Source organism: Gadus chalcogrammus, chromosome 3 (genome assembly GCF_026213295.1).
Source record: "Gadus chalcogrammus isolate NIFS_2021 chromosome 3, NIFS_Gcha_1.0, whole genome shotgun sequence".
NCBI lineage: Eukaryota > Metazoa > Chordata > Actinopteri > Gadiformes > Gadidae > Gadus > Gadus chalcogrammus.
The window spans coordinates 18,548,913-18,554,912 of record NC_079414.1 but is presented as its reverse complement, the minus strand read 5'-3'; positions in this window follow the sequence as shown (position 1 = coordinate 18,554,912).

Here is a 6,000-nt window from a genome sequence, read left to right as displayed (position 1 = left end):
CTTTTTGATCTCCGGGAAGTGAGCTGCAAAGATTTACGAAACATAAATCTTCAAGATTGCCATTATAAATTCCAGCCCAATAAAACATAAAATGCAGATAGCAATAATAATTCTACCCAAGTTTTAATTTGTAGAAAGTTACCATCTTAATAATCTCTGCCGGCAGATATTGGCATGCTTAGTCTGACGGTGTAACCTTTGTACAGCCATACATCTGCATAGCATGGCAAATCCCATTGCCACTTATTTGGTAATATGTGGGGATATGCAAGTCAATTTATGCATGGAAAGGCAACAAGCAAAAAAGAGAGAAAGATTCACTTAATATATTCATTAAATAATAAGTGGCACTTAATGCATATTTTCTTCTCCTATAGTTAAATATACTAATGATTGGCTTTGCACCCACGTTAGGAAGGGGTCCATTAGTAGCACCTAGAGCCAAGAGGAACCGCTGCTTTGAACTAAGAGATTGACTAGAGAAAGAGCATCCAACTGTGACTGACCTTGAGCATGTCGTTCCCACTTGATGCCACATTTTTGTTCGTTTTTCCGTGCTATTCATTATTCTCGGAGGAAGTCCTCATTAGCACAATCATTAGAAGTAGCACAGCAGACAAAGAGGCCAGCGGTGGCCACATGTGCAGTGCTTATTCCTTATTCAGGTCATATGTCATCTTCCTTCCGTCAATGGGTTATATTTGGCGAGCATCAATTCAAGTTTTGTATTAAAAATAACCTATAGCTTGATAAGCCATTGAGCTATAGGCCCATAGCTCATTTTGAGATGGTAATGATCTAATAATCAGTACTTAACTACATTTGAATGAATGAAAGGTGATAGGGACTGCAATAGTGTAACATAGTATACAAAAAATATACTTCAGGCTGATTTGTTTACTGGGTTTACTTTATTTATGTTATGCTAACATTATGCTGTTTCGATATAGGACTCAGACAAACACAATAGAATAAGTGGATAACAGACCAATCTTATAGTATAGGGTGGTTGGGTGGTCACACACCACTAAAAATAATGTGTTTCTAATGGGTTATTCAGACCAATTAGAGGGATGGAGCGAAATTGGGGACAGCCGAAGCTGAGGGAAACATTTATTCATTATCGTTGATGAAAATCGTCCGAATTAAAAGCCATGCAGTGCAATAATAATATAAGCTGTGGCAACTGTTTATTACTAAAATGCAGATAAAATCAAATAAATGTTCAAAAATAGATTTCAGTTCCTCGGGAGTAGACTAGTAACATGACGATATAATGTAAAACTATACCCATTGCACGCTTTATATTTGTAAATTAAGAAAAGGGAAATTACTTTCATTAGTTAATCAGGCTACACCAATGGTATTGTTTACAGTAGATGCATCATCTACATATAAATGTATAATTTATTACCAGTAAAGTCCAGAAATTATTTCAGAAAGAGCAGGCTGTTTTCACATTCTGGTTTACATTCATAAACACAGTCACCTCCCCAGACTAGGAACTAAATATGACCCAGTTAACCTCTCATGCAACTCTACAATTCTCATCCACCGTTCGAAAATGAGCCTATGCCGTTAAATTAAATATGACTACACTTCAATGTAAATAATGTAGTAAAGTAAAAGAAACGTGCGTGCGGGCTGTCGTGTGTTTGTCATGCATATATATTTCAGTACAAGCTCACTGATTTTCCACGAGATACCTCACAAACCATATACTCTAAAATGTAAATATTCACACCGACTCTAAGATATAAATCTTCCCCGGTCTTATAGTCTGTAAACATCCCTGAAAAAGCCCAAAAGAGCATGAAAAGTGCCGTTAGCAGAGACAACATCTTGTCTCTATAGCAACTAGCTCATGCTTTGGTAGCAGGGGACACATGATGATGTGCCCATTTGTTTCTGAAAGGTCTCGAGAAAGGAAGACAACATTAAGGCCTAGCTACCAAGTATGGTTATGACCATAAGCTGTAAAAAATATAAAACATGAAGCAAAGAGCCCTCAGTCAATGCTGGACTGCGGCCATGTCATATATACGTATATAAAACACACACACACACACACACCCACACCCACACCCACACCCACACCCACACCCACACCCACACCCACACACACACACACACACACACACACTATTAATGATATAACATAATGTTTTATTTCATGTTATATATAGAAATATATGATGTAATAAAATATATTATTTTGTAGGATAAAAGTAATTGCCTCGACATGCGCAGCCCACCATCTAATCTTTTTCTCCAATGCCCCTGGCACTGTTCTTGAAGTTCTTGAGGAAAAGACAGTCCTGTTATCCCTCTAGCCAGAGCAAACAAAATACATCAGTCTGTCCTTGGAGCAGCAGAAAAACCATCATGGGGCAATAGACACACTTTCCATTATGGAGATGCATGTCCAAAACCGTGCCCCCGTTGGGGTGCGTGTACTCTTGAGCTGGTGCACATTATTAGCGAGTCAGTTTGTACTTCTTGTGAAGCGTTTAAAAGACTCTATCAATATATCAATTCAGTTCTGTCTTTGAAGTTGCCAACCACTGTATTGTATTGTGTTGTATTGTATTGTATTATAGTACTTAACTGTGTAGCAACTGCAGTAGCTTCTATCATTGCTGTAACACGGGGAATTGGTTAGCCTAGCGATTGTTGTACTTGCACTTGGTTCTATGAACATCCTTTCTGTACCGACAGCGATATATTGATTCACTTCTTATGACAAATGTACTTATTGTAAGTCGCTTTGGATAAAAGCGTCTGCTAAATGCAGACGCTTTTATCTTTTTTGCAAGATAGAAAAAAAAAAATTGCCCTGGAAAAGTACTTGAAATGACAGACCAATTAAATGCAACAGCTAAAGGTCGTCACTATTACCAGAAAAAAAAAAGGTTGTGCCCCTGGAAAACATAGTTTGCCTTGCACAGTCAAGCACCTCTAAACCAATGATGTGCACGAGAATACACACATTGACACTCAGAGGACCACAGCAATCATGGACCCATTTCTAAAACTCAATTTTCTTTTGAAATCACTTTAAAGCATCGCAAATCATAAGGCTTTTAAACAAACAACACAGTTAATTATAGCATTTCATTCATGCATTTTTATGTTTTAGTCTACTAAAACTGCAATTTACTATCAGGGCCATCGATGTTCTGCTTTCAATTAATGCAACGAATCTGGCAGCCCATTTAACTAGGGCCTAGTGCCCCACTAGGACGGTTTTTGAGCTGGGAATTTGACATTCAGGTTCCATCAGTTCTGTCATTAAAACCCTATCCACCAGTGTTCCCTCTGAGAATTCAACCCCTTTGTCACTGGAAAACAGGGACGTCTCATTACCCTTACCCATTTCTATTGTACATCTAATCTTCACAATTAGGGGTTTAACTTAAAATGTTATATCAATAGCAAAATCTATCAACCTTCATATGTATGAAGACTAGGAGCTACACATGACCAAGATGTTGAACTACAATAGAAAGGTGTATTTCGCTATGTCGATAACGTAGCAAAGGTTCATGCTGCATGCCACGTAGGTGACTTTTCTTAAATGCCGCAGGGTGAGGCTATCAGGTCCGGTTTCTTGTTAAAGTCTCCTCATGTGCCTGTGGAGATGGCTGGTTCAACCTGGGCACAATCATAACTCAAGTGTGAAACAGGTGTGCAGCCTGACCCAGCCCCAGAGACCAATCAGTCTCCGCCAGGTGAGCCCTCCCCACACACACTCCCACAAACGTTTATCTGCTAAATCAATAATCGTTGGTCAATGGCCCAAAGCAGCAAAATAAAAATAGAAATGATTGTCTACACTGTGTTGAGTGTTTGAGGCTGGCTTAGTTTAGCCTCTAATGTCAAGTTTGTGGTCTCTAATTCGTGACAACAACTATTTACAACCCATCACAGGTTTGAGACCTCTTTCAGCCACTTCCCTCAAACGGTGAGGAATAAATAACTGTATATTTTTACTTTATTATACAACGGTGGTTGGCACCTACTTGCTGCATAGCCAGATAATGCTTGTGATACAGTATATGTCGCTATGACAACTTATCAAATCTATGGATGCTTAACGATTACGGGTGCTAACATCTAACTTTATGAAGGACAAATGAAAGACACCCTGGATGCAGTTATTCAGCTTAGCATGGCCTCATAGGGGGAGATGTGGTATGCAGGTTCACTGGTGCACCTGTAGAATCCCATCTGGGCGTGCATCATGGAGTGCCTCGGCCCATGAAGACGTAATATCTCTCTCAGTAGACAGGTGGAGCCTATTCCCGGAGGGGAAGGGGGATGGAGGCGGGCTATAAGGAGTCTCAAGGAAAACAACAGACAAGCGACAAGCATTTAATGAGAGACATTTGTATACACTGCACGTTGAGGGTATTTGTACTCCGGTTAAGGTCCTGGTGGAGAGTTGACAATGCTCATGTCATTGAAAACCGAAAAAAGTGTTGATTGTCATCTGCCCACAGGAGGATCAGCTTCCCACATCCTGGTTTCCTTCCATGTTTACATTTCGGATAGAGTCTCAGGCCACAGGGAACTCCTTCATGCAAGCATGATGTCGCTTGCGGTGGAAGTCATCAAACAAGGGGTGCCCTTTGTTTCTTTACCATCGGATTTATCTTTCTTTATCTTATTTTTAAATGCCTGAGGTTAGGTAAATATACAAAGATGTTATTTAGGTTTTTCATACTCACTTGAATTATGTAAACATGTCAACATATCATGCTATCTCTATTTATTTTCTTTATCTAAATATATTACACATCAGGAACCCAACCTTAACATAACCCTAACCCTTTTCAAGCCATTGATCATTCCAATTAAATAGCAGTCACTTTAGGGGTTGTTATCACTCACAGCCACCATAATTGGCTCATCAGAAAGAGTGACTCTGTGAATATCATTGTTATGATCTCAACCCTAATAGATGACAGAGAGACTAGCCTTTTGTGTTTCTTTGTGCCAATGGGTTTGCCCTAAACACAACTTTGATGTGGAGCAGGCGAGCAGGGAGTCTGTCTTGAGGACTCAACCAAAATCTATTAATAGAACACCACATCATGGCTTGAAGTAAAACCTACTGTTTGCCCGAGTTGGGGAGCAAATCGTGCTCTATCGAGATGGATTAAGTGTTCCCATAAGGATGTTAAACCATGTGAAGGGAAAGCCAAGTGAGGCTTGGAAGAATTAAATTTTCCGCCTTGAATGACAGAGAGAATCTAGAGCCTATACTTTTAGAAGTGAGTGTTCTGTCAAACATAACTAATTGGTTACCGATAACAGCTCAGGTTGTTTCTTGCTTTTTCACCCTTTTATTGTTGAAATATACTTAATCTATACTTTAAAATATACTTTAACGGTGTTTAATTTATACTTTGAGGTCTTATGTACACATGTTAAATGTTAAACATGTTAAACTAAGGCCCCAAATAGTTCTGTATTTGGGCTCTTTAAGTGTAGGTGTAAACATATCACGTTGTCACTCAAATTATTGTTTCAGGATGATAAACTAGTACCAAATGAGACAGAACAAAGAGCTGATGCTTAGGTTAAGGGAGCAGTGTGGGAGTAGAAGGGCTGTCATTCCATTAGGTTGACAAGACACACTTATGTTTTATTCAGCTGTTATAACTCGGATTGGCGTGAAGTACTGAGATAATAAAATGATAAACATAACAAAATACATGACAACGGTAGACATTTGCACAAACTTCAATCACATATTCAGTGGGCAAAAACAAATAATACGAAACAGCAATATCACTCCACAAATGGTTAAATCTCAACAGAACTGATTGCATAACATTCGACCACTGCCTCTCGATCATTGACGTCTTAATTTAGAAGACTGAGTAAAACGCTTGTGTCAGGTTGCATTAGCCCCGACGGACACGACCAAGGATAAAGCAGCGCTGCCCTCGCCTCTAGGGCCGTCTGCCAGAGGAACCGAGGGCTCCATGCACT